This window comes from Dermacentor albipictus, chromosome 2 (assembly GCF_038994185.2).
Source record: "Dermacentor albipictus isolate Rhodes 1998 colony chromosome 2, USDA_Dalb.pri_finalv2, whole genome shotgun sequence".
NCBI classification, from domain to species: Eukaryota; Metazoa; Arthropoda; class Arachnida; order Ixodida; family Ixodidae; genus Dermacentor; species Dermacentor albipictus.
This window is the reverse complement of record NC_091822.1, coordinates 211233289-211252417: the sequence shown is the minus strand read 5'-3', so window position 1 is coordinate 211252417 and position 19129 is coordinate 211233289. Positions and strand designations below refer to the sequence as shown.

The 19129-nt window shown below is 42.7% G+C and overlaps 1 long non-coding RNA gene across 2 annotated transcripts in view; it reads right to left on the bottom strand.

Moving 5' to 3' along the window:
• Positions 1–107: 107 nt before the first annotated feature.
• The window catches only part of LOC139046767 (uncharacterized), a 75636-nt gene continuing 56614 nt past the window's right edge, over positions 108–19129 (bottom strand). The window contains exons 2-4 of one of the 2 annotated variants that reach the window (XR_011512367.1): positions 12839–12873; positions 3554–3625; positions 108–2183 (exon numbers count right to left, since the gene is read on the bottom strand). This is a non-coding gene — a long non-coding RNA (uncharacterized lncRNA). Of the gene's footprint in view, positions 3626–12838; positions 12874–19129 lie in introns of both variants that reach the window. The other variant, XR_011512366.1, reaches the window with a different exon arrangement.

Sequence of the window (19129 nt, the reverse complement as noted above, 5' to 3'; positions counted from 1 at the left end):
ACAGATTTTATAATTAGCTCTGTCTTTCCGTGTCACTTCAACGTTAAGGCATTCGTGCAGACCAGCACAATAAAGGTATAGTGAAAGTGCAGACATGAACAAAGTGCTGGTTTCCAACAAACATTTATTTTAAATGTGAAGCATACATACACATTGAAAAAAAAAAGATAAATGAGCAAGTGTTGTGGGAACTTGTAATTAACAGTTATGTCCTTGAACCTTTATAAAATACAAAAATATCTTCAAGTTTACATGATGAGACATGAGAACGACCAAAATCTAATTGCTAGTGCCACCTTCATTGAGCAGCATCCTGTGCACTAAGTGAGATTTATTTTATATACAGCAAAGGTGGTGATGTGAACAGAGTACACAATGGTCTAGCTGGTCATGTCAGCGTTCACATCCGAAAGAAAGAAGGGGAATAAACTTTATACACAACATTCACAGCCATTTTCGTCAGGCCACTATCTGATTTGTCATCATGAGAGGGTGAACAAGAACAAAACATAGCCCGCCAGCACCACTAGAATGTAAACTGATTCTCCTACAATAATGTGTAGTTGGCACCTTGATGCACTAATCAAACACTATTTCACAGTGCTGGTGCTTGGTAATTTCATTTGTGGGGGGGGGGGGTCATTTCACTTAATTTATTTCCACCTTAAAGGCCCGAGAGCATTACATAAGAGGGGGGGGGAGGCATAGAGGAACATATGACACGGCTACAGAGGTACAGTATCAGTACAGTGAAGTACAGAGGTACAAGTGTAACAGCAGATACAAAAATAGAAATAGCTAAAAAAATACAGCACAAAAGTGCAGAGATACAACAGCCTAAAAATACAGCAGTAGATTTCCATACAGCAAGAGCATGAAACACATTAGCTATGCATGTACAATGGAATATGGCTGATTAATTTTTTCCGGAATAGTTCGCTGTCAGTGCATGAGGCTATGGTATCGATCGGGTAGACTGTTTCAGTGGGTTATTGCTTGAGGAAAGAATGAGGTTAGCATTGATGAAGTACGGCTGTTAAGTCATGCTATGGCGTTGCTGTGGTTGATACGGGAGGAAGTTCGGCGTGGCGGTCTTAAGAGAGGGTGTCTGGACTTTGGGTGATAATAAAAGGCTTGGCGCTGCATGAAACCCGGAGAGCGGAACACCTGTGCATGTTTCTAGAATTCCACAACCAGCATTACCGTAGTAGACAGAGACAACATATGGATGACAAAGTTATTAGGAACATGGCAACGCATACTTCACAAGCCTGCTACTTTAGCCATTCCTCTAGATGTGAATGCATTTCTAGCTAAAGTTTGGCAATTTCACACTCTCCCTACTTTTCATATTTGTGTTCTATAAATGTCATTCTAACTTGTCTAGTATCATTTTAATGCACAGTTACAAACTGGAACATCCTTCTAATCCTTCCAGGCTTCTGCTAGTTATTTATTTTGAAGACGTTTGTACTTGATTCACTCAACTTCCAATTGACAGACAGCTGGCTTATGCAACCTGGCACAATCAGGGCCCAATTTTCAGTGAAGCTGTTTCTTTTGAGTAGTTGCATGTAAGATTTCAGTTGCCAGTAATTAAGCCACACACCATAAAATATTGGCCGCCTACGACTTCACTTTCAAACATTGCCTGTAAACAGTGCATTCGAGCGCTTTCTTCCTTTTTTAGCAAAATGCTTCACTCACAAACATTTCAGTTAGCATGGATATGAGCCGCTATTAGTCTCCCCATTTTCAACAAATTTAACTTGTATGGCTGTTATAGTTCTCTCAGGAGAGCAGGCTAAATTATACATTCGTGAAACACACTTACGGTACTTAGGTGCACCGGAAGAATTTAGTGCAAAGGCCGCAATTAACCCACACACTTTAAACTTTGCCTAAAAGAACAGATTCACGTTAACGCAGCTCTGCCAGACCGTCAGAAAGGCCATCTGTTGAGTCTCGTGAACGAATTTGCGGACTGTTTTTCAACGTCATCCAAAGTGCGGCGCATGTCCATCACAAAGCGCCGCATTATTACAGACGATTCTGCACATCCTGTTCGTCAGCATCCTTACAGAGTGTCTCCAGTGGAAAGAGAAGCGACCAGGCATCAGGTGAAAGAGATGCTCCAAGACGACGTGATCCAGCCATCTACAAGTCCATGGGCTTCCCCTGTACTGTTAGTCAGAAAGAAAGACAACACACTACGCTTCTGTGTAGATTACAGAAAGTTGAACCATGTCACCAAGCGCGATGTTTATCCATTGCCACGCATCGACGACGCATTGGATCATCTACAACATGCCAAGTTTTTTTCTTCGTTGATCTTAAATCCGAATATTGGCAAATTGAAGTTGATGAACAGGATCGTGAAAAACAGCGTTTGTGACACCTGACGGGCTTTACGAGTTCAAAGCTCTCCCCTTCGGTCTCTGTTCCGCACCTGCCACCTTTCAGCCGATGATGGATACCGTGCTTGCTGAACTCAAGTGGCAAACTAGCCTCGTATACTTGGACGACGTCGTGTTCTCGAGCATGTTTGACAAACATCTCGCCTGACTTGAGTGTCCTCACTGCGATCCGTACTACCGGCCTCACCATCAAGCCTGGAAAATGCTACTTTGGGTTCCAAGAGCTCAAATTTCTTGGCCATGTCGTTGGTCCTCAAGGCGTCCGACCAGACCCCGACAGGCTAGCTGCCGTCGCCGAGTTTTCGCCACCCACAGACAAGAAGGCTATCCAACGCTTTCTTGGTTTGTGCGCATATTATAGGTGCTTCGTCGAGGGATTCTCGAGAATTGCTGAGCCTCTGACACGGCTTACACGCGACAATGTGCCTTTCATTTGGGCGGACGAGCAGCAGCAGTCATTAAATGAATTGCGCAACCGTTTGCAAGAGGCCCCAATACTTGCTTATTTCGACGTAGACGCTGACACTGAAATTCATACTGACGCCAGCAATGCGGGTCTCTGCACAGTTCTTGTGCAGTGCCAAGCTGGTACGGAATGCACTATTGCTTATGCAAGCCGCAGTCTCACCAAGGCCAAGAAAAACTACTCAACCACCGAAAAAAAAAAGCTTAGCGGTTGCCATTAGTAAATTCCGACCGTACTTGTACTGTAGACCCTTTAAGGCAGTCAGTGACCACCATGCGCTGTGCTGGCTTGCCAACCTCAAGGATCCTTCAGGCAGACTAGCCCGTTGGAGCCTGCGCTTACAAGAGTACAACATTACAGTTGTCTACCGATCTGGAAGCACAGTGACGCTGACTGTGTCACGCGCACCACTCCCTACAAGGTCATCTGACCCTGACCATGACTCGCCAATTGTCGGCGTTAGACACACCATAAAAACGGTGTCGACGTTATAGATGCCATAAAAATGACTAAACACCAGTACGCTGACCCTGAGCTGCTGCCGCTGATCGAGCACCTTCAAGGAGTTGAAGGTGTTCTACCCCACACGCTCGTGCGCAGCTTATCATCGTACTACTTGCATAACAATGTCCGTTACAGGAAAAACTGCAGAAGCAGTCCCAATACGTACCTCCTTGTCGTGCTGTCGGCACTGCGCCAATACATTTTGCAAGCCTGCCATGATGAGCCATGCGCGGGACACCTGGGATTCGCCAAGACATTAGCAAAGATACGACAAAAGTATTACTGGCCCCGGCTTTATTCTTCTGTGCAACGGTACGTGAAGACCTGCCGCAATTATCAACGCCGCAAGAAACCACCAGTTAAACCGGCTGGCTTTCTCCACACTGTGGACCCTCCTCGAGCACCGTTCCAACAAATAGGAATGGATGTACTTGGGCCATTCCCAGTAACTTCTTCGCGCAACAGATGGATAGTCGTCGCTACCAAATATTTAACCCGGTACGCCGAAACCGAAGCTATTCTGCAAGCAAATTCATATGAAGTGGTCAAGTTCTTTGTACGCCACATCATCCTACAACATGGTGCACCGTCTGTTCTCGTCACCGACCGCGGTACAGCATTTACAGCTGAACCTATGCAGGACATTCTCCAGCTGATGCATAGCTCTCACCGTAAGAGCACTGCGTATCACCCTCAAACCAATGGATTAACGGAATGTCTGAACAGAACGCTGGCTGATATGCTCTCCATGTATGTCGACGTAGAGCACAAAACGTGGGACGAGATTTTAGCCTATGTGACTTTTGTGTATGACACTGCTGTACAGGAGACTACACAGTTTACGCGTTCGAACTTTTATACGGGCGTCACGTCAACACTTGACGCCATGCTACCTCTGGCTGATAATAACAAGACCGGCGAACATGTGGAAGAGTTCGTGCAAGGAGCCGAAGAGGCATGCCAGCTTGCTCGACATCGTATCCGGAGTCAACAGCATACCAACACCCTTCGATACAACCAGGGTCAACGCGACGTCCATTACAATACCGGCACCTGCGTGTGGGTCTGGACGGCCATTCGTAGCCGTGGACTCTCGGACAAGTTGATCCGCTAGTATTTTGGTCCCTACAAGGTTACACGCTGCCTCAGTGACATGACCTACAAAGTTGTCCCCTGCAGTTCTGACCCCGGTGCGCTCTGTCGTAGCAAAACTGTAAACAGCGAAACTAACTCTTTACTGGGTGAATCTGTGCCTAGAAAAACAGGCTACACTCAAAGCACAATGATAGCGGTGAACACAGTTGGAGATCGTAAAAAATCTGCTCTGCCGGTCAAGCGCGTCAGCTTTTATACACAAGTCATCAAAGGTTCTGAATAATTTCTGGTGCTCGCGTGTCTTCCTGAATGGTCTACACAATTTTCGTCGTATATTCAATCAGGTTACACAAACTACAGTGACACAGACAGCAGACACAACCATCAGTAACATTCGAGAAACTTCTGATACATGCAGGCACCTCCAGCACTTAGACAGTGAAAAGCGGTCACCCCCAAAAAATAAACGAGCACATGTGTCAATATCAACTCAGTGAATGTTCTAGTTCCCCAGGGACATGAAACTGCACACATTTTCAAGCCCTCATAGTTCATCTAACATCTTTACTGCAAAACTACAATACACCACTCCCAGTATATTCACCTTTCTGACATTCACTCAATCACATTCATGTAAATTCGGAAGGTCTGCAATATAGAGGGTACTTCCCACACTCATCCTCACACATATCTTGTCCACTTCGCTAGTATGTAAAAGCACAGTCTCCTCAACTCCCGTTCTAATGCAGAAGTGTAATACTTATTTATTTATTTATTTACTTATTTATTTATTTACTTATTTACTTATTTATTTATTTATTTATTTATTCATTCATTCATTCATTCATTCATTCATTCATTCATTCATTCATTCATTCATTCAAAATACTCACAGGCTCTAGAAAGGAGTATTGTGTGAGGGGGGCATGTACAGAAAATGAAGGATACAAAAAAGCAGCTCATGCATCACAATGGGTAACAGTTTCACCGGACACAAAGAACTAATGAGAAGTATAAAGTTACAAATATAAGGCCAGAAAAATATTGCACAGTATATGCAATCTATGAAGGAACATTGAAATGACGACTAAAAGGGTGACTAACGAAGTACAAGGCAGCGAATAAAACAGTTAGGAAAACCAGAGCAGTACTTGGTCTTTGAAGGCTGCAGTGTCATGTAATGCAACAATGCGATCAGGAAGATCATTCCAGTAGCTTATGGCACGTGGAAGCACTGATGAATTAAAAGCCGTGGTTCGGCCAAATGTGTGCCTAAAGCTGTGGCTATTACAAAGACGACGGGATGTACTATGTGGTTCGGTAAGGGGAAGGGTAGTAGGATGCTGACTATGAATTATTTTGTGGAAGAGACAGCAAAGCTACCTTCCTTCACAGCTCTAGTGTTGGGAGTGATAGCGAGAACTTCAGGTTAGTAACACTAGTCTGTCGGTCATATATCCTGGTTATAAAACGTACCACGCGGTTCTGAATTCATTCAAGTGATTGCATTAGATAGGCCTGATGCGGTGACCATATGGGCGAGGCGAATTCAAGTTGAGGACGAACAAAAGTCTGCTAGGCTAGTTTTCGAGTGGTTAAAGGGGCATCTCGAAGATTACGCTTCAGATAGCCAAGAGTACGCAATGCTTTGGCGGTCATTTTATTATTGCGAGTCTTCCAGCAATGATTGACAGTGAGGTATACGCCAAGGTACTTGTATGAAGTCGCATGCGCACAAGGGTTAGAATTTAGTGAGTATGGGAAGGCTGAAGGCGTCTTTTTGCAGGTAAAAGTCACAGTTCTGCATTTGTCAAGATTCAGCGTCATTTGTCACGATGTGCACCAGTTAGTGATTTGATCTAAGTCGTTCTGAAGTTCAAGGTGTTCAGAGGGTGAGCTATTTTCCGATATATTATGCAGTCGTCTGCGAAAAGTCTAATGGTTGAAGTAATGTTAGACGGCAGGTCATTGATGCAGATTAAAAACAGTAATGGACCCAAGACGCTGCCCTGGGGAACACCGGAGGAGACATCAGTTAAATCGGATTCATATCTGTCGACGACAGTGAACTGCTAACGAAATGACAGGAAATTATGCAACCATGAGATCACTGAAGAATGTAAGTGCAACGACGATAGTTTAGCTATTAAGCGGGAGTGTGGAACACGATCAAATGCCTTGGAGTAGTCCAAAAAAATGCAGTCAGTCTGGAAACCTTCATCCACGTTAGAAAAAAAGTTCACTGGTGAATTCTATTAACTGCATGTCACACAAATATCCCTTCCTAAATCCATGCTGGTTTGGGAAAAAGAAGTTATTGCATTCAAGGTAATGTGCGATGCCTGATGCGACGATGTGCTCAAGAAGTTTGCATGCAATACAGGTTAGAGATATCGGGCGATAGTTACTGACATGATTTCTGTCACCAGCTTTAAAAATAGGAATAACTTTAGCGATTTTCCAATCATCAGGTATTTCCCCGGTAGACAATGATTGCTCGAATATGTTACAGAGGATAACGCTGGAATGATTTACGGTGTTCTTAAGTATTTTAGAATTTATGCCGTGAAGGCCACAACAAGTTGATAAGTTTAGGTTATTGATTAAAGATGCAATACCAGTAGCAGTTAGGTTTATAGGTTCCATGTACTGATAGAGGACATTGGTTAGCTGTGGAATACTGGAATGGTCTTCATGAGTAAAGACAGATCTAAAGAAAGTGTTGAAAACAAATAGACACTCTTGTTTACTTATGGGTGCCCCGATGTCGTCTTGAAGTAATATATTAGCATCCCTGTTTTTCGGTGATATGGTCTTCCAGAATTTTGACGGGTTATTCTAGATAACAGATTGAAGATCACGTAAATAGAATGTGTGTTTAGCTTTGCGTACAGCTTGACAGTATTTTTGATCAGCTGCTTTATGGTTAAGCCATGAATGTGGGGTTCTTAATTGTTTAGCTTTCCTAAATAAACATTTCTTCTTGTTTTTTAGCGTGCGCAAAGACCTGTGAAATCAAGGCTTTGATATGAGAACAAGGTCAGTTAATTTTTCTTTAAATAAAGTCCAGTTTTCATTGACCGGTCTGCCAGGAAAAGTAGGAATATATGTGCGGCAAAAGTTTTCTAAACCGAGGTTGATAGCATCGTAGTCTCCTTTTTTATAATCTAAGATTTGTTTGGGCCATGTGATACGCTGATAAAAAGAGGTAATTGTAAATTCGAGAAGCAGATGGTCACTAAATCTTTCACAAAAAGACACTGGGCTGATAAACTCGAGAGCAGTCGTAAGGATCAAATCCAAGATGTTATCACCGCGGGCAGGTTGATTTATTATCTGGACAAATGAAAAATCTAGACTAAACTCTATGAATTCATTAGAGTTGGTAGAACGAGATGTTAGGTTTTTCCAGTCGATGTCAGGATAGTTGAAGTCACCCAAAAGGAAGATATGAGCTGTTTGGAATTTCTGTTTAATTTCACTAAGGTTATCGGTCAAGTCTGAAATGAACGAGCTCGTATGATCTGGTGCTTTGTAACATAACCCAAGTAGGCATTTGTGCGCCTGTGAAGGAATACAAACCCACAAGATTTCCAGTGGGGAGGAAACATTAACATGAAAATGTACGATGTTTTTTCATGGCGACTAGGACGCCACCACCCCTTCTGTTGGTCCGATCATTCCGGTGAATGATGTAATCCTCAGTGTCAAATAAAACTTCGTGATCAGCAACATCTGAGTTAAGCCACGTTTCTGTTAATAATAAGATGTCAGTACTATTGCTTTCTAAGTGAGAGCATAGTTCAGTGCGCTTGGGGAGAATGCTACGAATATTAGTGAAAGATACTTTAAGCTCCGATGGTCGACTACAAGCATTTGAAGCTCGCGTACTAATATCCTGTGGACGTGTTGCCGGGGCGCGGTTGAGCTATCTGGAAGACTGTATCACAGTGTTTGAAGCAGAATCATACGTGTATACCTGTTTATCAATCCTCAACTTTTCAACGTTAAGCTTGAATGGCATCTTTTTAGATTTAGCATAGTCAAGAAGATTTTTTCTGGCAATGCGTGTTTGAAGGGGGAAATCCTCACGCACGGCAAAGCCAGTGTCCTTGAATTTATAGCCGTGTTCGAAAACACATTGACCATCTTTAAAGGAGGTAAATTTAGCTATGATAGGCCTATGTTTATCTTCATGATACTGGCCGAGGTGGTGGGTGCGTTCAATTAGTGAAGACTGCAGATTGATACCAAGATGATTCGTGCAGAGTGCTATAACTTTTTCCTCAGCTGTACACCATGACTCTGAAGCATCCTCAGAAATACCGAATAAAAGCAAATTTGATCGTCGCATTCGGTTTTCCGCGTCTTCACAGCGGGAGTGTGGTATCCTTAGTTTGTCCGGTAAATTACAAGCCAAAATAGATGAGCTGAATTCCAAAGTGCTATGGGCGTTTTTAATCTCCACAGAGTCAACTTCAATTGCACGGATTCTTGCAGAGAGCTGCCTCAACTCGACATCTACAGATGCCTGCCAGTTCTTTATTGCGAGCAGGTCATCCTTAATTTCATCTTGTCCGGATATAATCTGCTGAACTGTTGCTAAGACCTTCGCCAAAACGTCATCATGCTCAGGGCCTGGATTTGTTTCAATATCACCAGACATAATTCTGCCAAAACATGTACACCCAAAAATGAAACAGGAAGTGTGGCTCAGGTATTAATGCCAGTGTCTTGGTGTACTACTCGATTTAGTCGCTGGACTCTGTGAAAGTATCCACTCTTGTTGCATTTCTTTCTTTATGTTCAAATGCAGGCCGCAATTGGTCGTAATGCTGCGGCATCCACAGCACGAAATCCAGCCATTGACAAACATAGGTCTACATAAGGTCTACACAAGTGAGTGTAGCGAATGCCTTGGATGGTGGCGAGAGCGGGCCAACAATGTAGATGTCAAAGTGATAGAAACGGGCATCACAGAGACGAAAGGAGTGCATTGGCGACTTCGTGTGTTGCGTCCTCTTGGAGCGCTGACAGTGAAGGCATTCGCGTGCCAAGCGGCGCATATCAGAGTACACTCAGGTGGCATGCTGGGTGGCACGAACTAGGGGATGACTTGCATGGTGTAGGTTATCAAACACTTGATGAAGGAGTCGGAATGGAATGAATGGCAGTGTTCGACTCCTTGACATGTTGCAAGTGGTAGTGACTGAAGGAAATGGAAAGGGGACGTCTGGAAGCACTAATGAGATTGCAGAGGACCAGAGGTCCCGAGGCCCAATGTCTAAGTGCTGCGCCGTAGCAATTTCTTCAATGTCAAGTGTTGCCGTGGATATTGCGTCGATACAGAAGGCATCTGCAGCTGCGTTGACCGGGCTTTCAATGTATTGTATGTGCACGGTGAACTCGGACATGAAATTGAGGTGCCACCAAAGGTTGCGGGTACAGCTCAAGTTAACAATGGCAATCGGAATCCAGCTTGCAGTTATGGCTGGTTTGCCCATATCTTCAAGTGGGTACGACTGCCACCAAATGTTGTGGGTTCGAGTGTTAACTTCTCATGGGCAGTGCCGATTCTACCTCCGAGGAAGAATGGCAGAAAAAGCTAGTTACAGCATGGGATTCCTTTCAAGGATCCCCTGAGCGAGCTGCCGGTACGTGTCCATGCACACGCTGACATATGCTGTTAAGTACGTTGTTAGTGCACACATCAACAATGACGTCAAATCTAGCTAACACGAGACATTTAAACTGATCAATTATCTCTATTTGTTTGGAGTTAAATATGATGCTATTGTGTGGACAAACTGCTTTATATTTCAGCTGGAAGATTACTGCTCGTGTTTTTTTTTTCATTAACATGCATATGATTAGATTGTGACCATTTTCCCAGCGAAGTTATCGTCATATTGCACCCTTGTACGAGTTCATGAATGTTATGTCCAGATACGAAAATGCTTGTACCATCTGCATATATTATGAATCTGGCATTTGGGTTAATGTTTACAATGTCATTAACATAAATGTTGAAAAGTAGTGGTCCTAATATACTGCCTTGTGGGGCACCAGAATTAATTGGTTTTATTTCCAAGTATGATTATGTATGTTGACAAGTTAATATTTTATTAGTTTTACAGCCTGGCTTCATATCCTGAAGTACCATAGCTTCTCTAGAAGTAACGCATCATTAACAAGATCAAAATCTTTTGAAAAGTCAAGAAATATTCCCATCACAAAAGTTGTTTTGAAATTGTGACAGAATATATCCTTTTTTTAACAGCACCAGTTCAGTAGATTTGTTTTTCTGGAATACGAATTTACATCTGGTGAGCAAATTGTATTTATTTATAAATTTAGTAAATCTAGAATGCCAAATTTTCTCTACCGTAGAATCCCGAGAAATTCCCCACGCCCAAAAGATAACCCACCCCTAACTAAGGTGCGAGCTTAGGCATGATAAGGCACCAGTCAGGCATGATAAGGCACCAGTTGTTATCTTGGTAAGTGTTTGGAGTGCACTCATAAAATCATTAGAGTGCAACACCATCTTAAATTCTTCTAAATTCTTAAAACCTTAAATTCTTAAAACCTTGTTAAACTGTACCTCCTTAAACAGTAGTTTCGTTTTAAAAGTAGTAAAGTGAAATCCCTGACTCAGTGGCCATTGAACATAATGCATTTTGTATCTGCATAAACCGTACCAGCTTATTACGTATGTATCAGTTAACACGCAGTGTTTCCACTTTTCATTGCACAACCACAGCAGTTTGTCCCCATCGGGCAGGTTGTAAGAACAAACCTCACAGATCAAAACAACGGCCTTCAATCGTATTGTCTGTTTGTGAGTGAAGCCACATCAACATCATTTCGGTGTCGTACAGGCAAAGACTCGGGCCATGCCGAAGCTCAGAAAAAAAGCAGCAGGTGCTCAGCACAGAAGAAAAATTACGACATTCGACCCACTAAAGCATATTCTAGTACACTGTAAATACAGCTGCCCTGGCCATTCCGACAGCGGTGACAACAGCCAAGAGTGGACCCAGGGGCACCGGCCACTTAGCAGGAGCATGGAAAAGTCCAGTGTAAAGAGCACAAAAATTAAAAACTGTGCGCCAAGCGCCCTCGCACGGCGTGCGAAATGTGAACGGCTCAACTCTCTTTACGAGAAGAATCCGCTCGCTGTTCGCAGCCAGCACTGGAGCACACATGCCAAAGGCGCTCTGGCACAGCGTACAGAATTTGATCAATTTTCCGTGCTTGGCACAGGAGTCCCACCTCTGCTTTTTCAATGCCTTGCACTGCGAAGGCTACGGTACGGTGGGGCGTGCCCACAATTGTCACCTTTGCATAAAGCTCAAGTTTAATTTTTGATGTTAACGTAGACACCGCGACTTTCAATTTTGGTGCCTATGACGCAGTAAACATAAGCAAAACGTGGTTGTCCTGAGGAAGCCACAGTGCTTTTAGCCAGTGGACGCGTAACGGAAGCCTGCGGTGGTCGCTGTATCTACGCTACGTAGCCGACCACAACAACCAATAGCAGTCGCATATAGGAATCTGCTTTATTATGAAATAAAGTGTAAGCCTGCCTCCTTAAGAGAGTAAGGAGGCAGGTTTCTGTTGAAAAGAGAGTGTTCGAGAGAAAGGCGACTTCGTGGTCTGCTTGCAAGCTCCACGCACCACATACGACAGTAAAACTTGGTAGCATATGCTGCTGTGTACGTATCAGCCAACGGAGTATGTTATTTCACCAAGCTCGACGGGTGGTTCAGAGCCCCTTTAATCTATGTGCTACTGCTGCTATGAAGCTTGATCCTGAGACACTATTAAACACTCACTCATGTCACAATATAATAACGTACCGACAAGGGTACCAGAAAAGACAGGTACCATATTGAAACATTTCATAACCAAGTATGATAAGTGTTGCATAAAGGCAGGTGTCATTAATTTTGCGATAAGTGATCACTCGCCCATTTTCAGTGTCCCAGGTTAACATTTTAAAGAAGCAGGACTAATCTTACTTGTAGCGAGACATAAATCCTGCCACACTGTCACAATTCAGGGACTGGTGCAATGTTGTAAATGAAAATGACCCTGACGCAGTTTATGAGCAGTTTCTGTGCAAAGTTAAGTGGATTATGAGAATTGTCTTCCTTAAGAAACCTCTAGTAAGTGCAGGAAACATACAAATCTGTCAATGAATTATGAACTGCTCAACAACATAAGAAAAAGTGACTAGATTTAGAGAGCATTTCTTCAAGTAAGATGTACCGACGGCCTGAAAACTTGTACAGCATTTAGAAACCCCGTGAATAAGGATAGTGACATAGCAGAGAAAAATTACTATACTCACCTAACCAGCTCTTCTGCAGGAAGATCTGAAGAATTCTGGAAAAAATTTAAATCAGCAATTGGGCATATACCTCCACTTACTTAATTATTAAAGGATGGGGCGTAGTTTAAAGGTCTCGAACTCTGCTACATTTAATGATAATTTTGTCTCTTTCACCCTCTTGTCTATGAATAGCAACATACCAGCAATAATATTTCCTAATGAGCAGACCATTTTCTTAGGCTGTGTTAATGAAAGTGAAATAGTTTCGTCTTTTATGAAACCAAATAACAGCAAGTCTATTGATGCATCAGGCATACAAATAACATGAGTTACATATATTATTGACATTAATTATAGTGCGCTAGTTCATATTTTTAATACATGTCTTGCAACAGGAAGCTTTCCACGTAAAATGCATTATGCAAGAGTCGCCGTAATATACAAGAAAGGTGACAGAAACGAACCTTCCGATTACCGTCCTATTTCTTTTTGGCAGTTGTTTCAAAAAGATTAGAGAAAATTATACTTAAATATTTCAAATCCTTCATTGAACATAAAATTTAATTAATTTATTTATTTAAAATACCTCACAGGCCCATTTAAGGGCATTGGGTAAGGGGGGACACAAAGTGTTTCAACAGGAGCAAACAATATAAATATCAATACAGGCATTCACAAGATAAGTAAAGCAACGTTCAATAAATGTTTGTCTAGGCTAAGCTTTAGACAGCGTAAGAACAGTAATATCCTCATACACACAAAAAATACAAAAATTCAAGTGTGAAAAACAGGGAAGGAAAGCAGGTCAATAACATCCTTATACGATGTTCCTACAGGAAGCTTTGCAATTCTTCGCGAAAAGCGCCACAATTTAAGCATGCTATGTTATCAGGAAGACTGTTCCATACAGTTATGACACATGGCAGTGCTGATGCGTTAAATAACAGTGTATTGCCAAATATGTGCATGAAACTATGGCTATTGTTAAGGCAGCATGATGCACGCGCTGGTACTTCAAGCGGCAACAGATGAGTTCGTTAACATTCGTTAACCATTTCCTCTCGCTGCCCCAGGATGTGTGAAGATAAAATTGTCAGTAAGTTCGTTGTTTTTATGCATTTCGCTTTGTTATGTGTAGAATGAAAGTAAGTTTAGAGTAAAGTATGATGCCTAAAAACTTCTGCTCTTTGTTCACAGGTATTTGTTGCCCATGCATTTCCATATTGGGATCCGCAGCAAGAACTTTCTTCCTGGTGAAAAGAGCACAAGAACTTTAGGGGGGGTTCACTCTAAACTTATTTTCGTCTGGCCACTTAGAAACTCTGTTCAAGCACTGTTGTACTTGTCTCTAACAGACTGTAAAGTTGCAGGATTTGAAACCTATCTGTATGTCTTCTACATAGATGGAACAAAAAATAGCTGGTAGCAATGACGCACAAAGCGAATTCATATTAACGACAAAGAGCATACAACTGAACCCACCTCCCTGAGGTGCCCCAATTTTCTGTATGAATGCACACAAGAGTGCATACCTATTTTCAGCCGGAACGTACGGTTGTATAGGTAGCTTTCTATAATGTTTAACATAATGCCGCAGATGCCCACCACCAACAGGTCGCGCAGCATTTTGTAACGCCAAGTTGTATCGCGTGCCTTTTACATATCAAGAAACACAAAGAAGGATTATTTATGTACGAAGGTGTCACGAATGTTTGCTTCAATGCCCATGAGATCGTCCGTTGTACACCGTCCTTCTCTAAAACTGCACTGATATGGATAAAGAATTGTTTGACTGAAAAACGTGTAAAAGGTGATGGTTTAACATTTTTTTCAAAAAGTTTGCAAATGCAAATTGTGAGGGCAATTAGGCAGTAACTTGTTGCTAATGTGGGGTCTTTGCCTTGTTTTAAAATCAGGTCAAGGGATTCTTTACCATCTGTACCGTGTGCATGAGCAGTGCTTGTAATTAACCTTATGTTAAAAACCAGTATATTGTTGCAAAAATAGTATAGCACAGGCCCCTTTCTTTCCACAAATATGGGTTCCTCGATGCGGGGGAAGCCTTTGTGCGGAAATAACCACAACAGTGCCTCGGGCATGTTCTCCCGCCCAGCCAACGCTGCCGTACCTGATGGTCACTTCATGCACGTGTCGCACCCTCTTCTCACGCTCGGCTGTATGGGACGTGAAAAACTGATTACTTTTGGGCAAATTTATTTTTTATGCGGAGTATTTTCACCACCATTTTTGGACTCTTAAACTCTGGCCCTTATGGGATCCTGTCGGCCAGCCCGATGGGTCGAAATAGGCCATTGGCGGAGAAGCCTGCACCTCCCGCCGACCCGTGGGTCCCTTGAATGCTGCGGAAACTCGTTTAAGGAATGGTCCGGGAAGTTTTGGAGAGAGCAAGGAGACAGCAGCACACAGGCGGGACTTCACCACCTGCCGGTCAGGCATGCCGTCGACGATCGGTGTGTCATCGTTTTGTATTTGATATGTGTAGAGCATAAATCTAAATGTTAAGTTAATAAACCTAGTTATTCAAATGGCACTTCTCATCTTCGTACCTGCGGATCTGGCCTTGCCCCTGCCTGAACTCATCCCCTCTCATTGTTGTCTCCCTAGTGAGCTGATGCGTCAGAAAAGTAACAACTGCGTCACTTCACTACAACATTCCCTAGATGTCTAAAAAAGCTAAGGTAGTTCCTCTTCACAAAAAGGGTGACAACGCTAGTCTATAACTATCATCCTATATGTATTTTATCTTCAATTATTGCAGTGGTAGAAAAGGTATTGCTTTACCGTATTAACAACTACCTTAAATTTAGCTTGCTGAAACCTAGTCACTTCAGTATAAGTTCAGGAAGTTCACCTAACTTGGCTTTGCTAACATCAACTGATGATATTATTATTCACTTGATCTCGGGTACATGTGAGCTCAGCCTTTTAAGACTACTAAAACATTTGATACAATGAACCATAATGTTCATCATCAGCAGCAGCAGCCTATTTTATGTCGACTCCAGAATGAAGGCCTCTCCCTGCGATCTCCAATTGCGCCTGTCCTGCACCAACCAATTTGGTGCTGTCATTTGTGACAGCACCAATTTCAAGCTTGCTGTTCAAAGTGCCTTATAGTTCCCTCATTATTTTTTTATTTTCGTTCTGCAAATAATGTACTTCACCACTCCTTTCTGTTGTGCCTGCCGGCCTTGAAAGTATGTACAATAAATAAATAAATAAATAAACTAGCGCCCGTGAATTTCCCAATTTCATCGCCCACCCCTCTTCTGCCGTCCTCGACTGTGCTTCCCTTCCCTTGGCACCCATCCTGTAACCCTAATGGTCCGCCGGTTATCTAACCTGCACATTAGGTGACCTCTTTCTGTCTCGTAACGTTATGCCTAGAATTCTTCGTTACATTGCTCTTTGCGCAGTCTTTAACTTGTTCTCAAGCTTCTTTGTCAGTCTGCAAGTTTCCACCCCATATGTCAGCAGTAGATAAAATTCACTGATTGTACACCTTCCTTATCAATGATAATGGTAAGTTTCCAGTCAGGAGATGACAATGACTGCCGCATGTGCTCCAACCTATTTTTATTCTTTGAATTACGTTCTCATGATCAGGGTTCCCTGTGATTAATTGTCCAAGGTAAATGTACTCCTTCACAGACTCCAGAGGCTGACTGACGATCCTGAACTCTTGTTCCCTTGTCCGGCTATTCATGAGTATCTTTGTTTTGTACATATTAATCTTCAGACCAATTCTTACTCTCTCTGTTCAGGTCCACAATCATTTGTTCTAACTCAACTCCAGTGTTGCTGAACAAAATATCATCTGCAAACTAAAGGTTGCTGAGATACTCACAGCCGATCCTTACTCCTGAACCTTCCCAAATTAATAGCTTGGATACTTCTTCCAAGGACGCAGTGAACAGCATTGGAGAGATTGCGTCTCCTTGTCTGGCCTCTTTCTTTATAGGTATCTCCCTGCTATTCTTGTGGAGAATAAAGGCGCCTATAGAGTTTCCAATATATTTACGTAAGCGTTCAGTACTCCTTGATTACGTCATACCTCTATGACTGCTGTTATCTCTACTGAATCAAATGCCTTTTCGTAATCTATGAAAGCCATATAGAGAAGTTGATCATACTCTGCGGATTTCTCAATTACCTGATCGATGGCATGGATATTATCCATTGTAGAGTATCCCTTCCTGAAGCCAGCCTGTTCCCTTGGTTGGGAAAAGTTTAGTGTTGCTCTTATTTTATTGCGAGTTATCTTGGTGAATATTTTATATAATACTGGGAGTAAGCTAATGGACCTATAGTTTTTCGATTCTTTAACGTCTCCCTTTTTGTGGATTAGTATGTTTGCATTCTTCCAGTTTTCTGGGACCCTTGAAGTTTGATCTCTATAGATATGAGTATCGCTTCTGCTGTATAAACAGGAAGCTCCCCCATCGGTAACAATCTTCACAGCACAGCCGTACCTGAGTAAAGTGAATGTAGGGACACACACTAGATAAGAAAGGATTGGGAGACCTTGATGATGCGCTATAGTACTGTGCATGCACATTTCCCAAGCGTCACCACATTTTTGGATATGATTTGATTGCAAAAGTGCCCTTTTAAAGCTAAAACTAGCTGTCTACAGCATTACTGGCCCCTTCAGGTCGCCACTCAAATGAAAAAGATGTTGGTTGTGCAATGGCTTGATCATTATCGACAAAGCAAGCTAGTACGCGTGTTTTGCTAAATCTCCCGTTTTTTTATCATTGTGCACTTTTATTTTCATGCAGAATAAGTGGAGGCCATTCCATCGTAAACCGCTGCTGCTATGATCTGGAGACTGTACAGGCATCGGAGGCTGCTTGGTTGTGCGTGTGTGTGTGTCTGGTGGAACTTTAGGAATCTGCTATGCAACGCCAAGGCATGTTTCGTGAACTAGAGGCAACTACTCCATTTTTTTTTTTTAACTTGGTACAGTGCAAGTGCTGGATTTTTTTCATGGCATTGGAACGATTCTGCCTGTCATCTGCATCGTCAAATCACTTGCAAAGTTGTGCTCTTCCTAGAGTCCATCAATGTGGTTTGTGCAAAATTTGTGTGCAGGAACTTTTTACTGATTTTTTTTTTACGTCATGGCCATATTCTATGTTGGTGAAATTGCTACCGCAGCAAAGCCATGGCTTTATGAAACATGTTATTCTTCTCTACAAAACTTCTGTGCAAAAGCCCTACATTAGACACAAGATCTTTTTTACCTCAATATTTCAGAGTATTTCTGTTAGTCCTGTATGTGCATCTACCTGTCGCCTCATTGTTAGCATAAACGCACCAGTGCGTGGTTCGTACACAGTGCAGTGCACAAGCGGCAAAAACCAAATGCATGTGTGAAACGCTAAGGTAGTTCATTCCGTGTGAGCATTGCCCAAATTTCTCTGGACAGAGGCAGTTGGCTTGCCAGGAATAAATTCAACTGTTTCGCAATCTTGCTCATCTGCCCAACACTGGATGACACCTAAGAGACTGTTTCCTCTTTGTCCTGGTGACAGCTTGCGAAGGAAGGTGTCAGGATTCATGACTGCATATGGTGAGTGCATGGCTTTTCACCGAGATATCACTTGGCTTTACATATTTTGGGGGGAAGTACAAAGCAGTGATTTTTCTTTAACCATTGACGGAAGCTTTGAGTACATTGAGGTTGTTATAGGGTGATGATTTAGCAGCACTAAAGCCAGCTATGAACTTGAACACACTAAACAAGCTGGAGTTGTTTAACTTGGCCAGAGAGTTGAGCCTCCAAACTGCCGAATCGAAGAGAAAGCCAGAGATCATTGAGGCGATCAAAGCAATCGGGGCAGACGATAAACTGAAGGAATGCTTATAGAGCAGTACACGTAAGGAGGAAGAGCGTAAGCGCCTAGAAGAAAAAGAGCTCGAGCAGGCAGCATTTGAGGCTAAAGAAGAGTGCGACCATGCTGCACGCGACACAATCGAAATATTGAGATATTGAGTTTCTGAAGGCTGAAAATACTGAAAGACCTAGCACAGAGGCACGAGAAAGCGAGCGCAGAATGAGACTTGATGGCATCCGACACAGTAGTAGGGGAGATAGGTCTTTTTCTAGCGCAGTTTGAGCGCGCATGTGAGGAGGAAAAATTTGCAAGAAGCACGCGGCCGCAACGCTTGCTTAAGTTGCTGCCACGTGAGGTAGCTGATATCATTGCCCGCATGGGGAAAGAAGCAGAGGACTCTGATAAATTCAAAGCGAGTCTGCTTAAAAAGTATAGATTATCAGCAGAA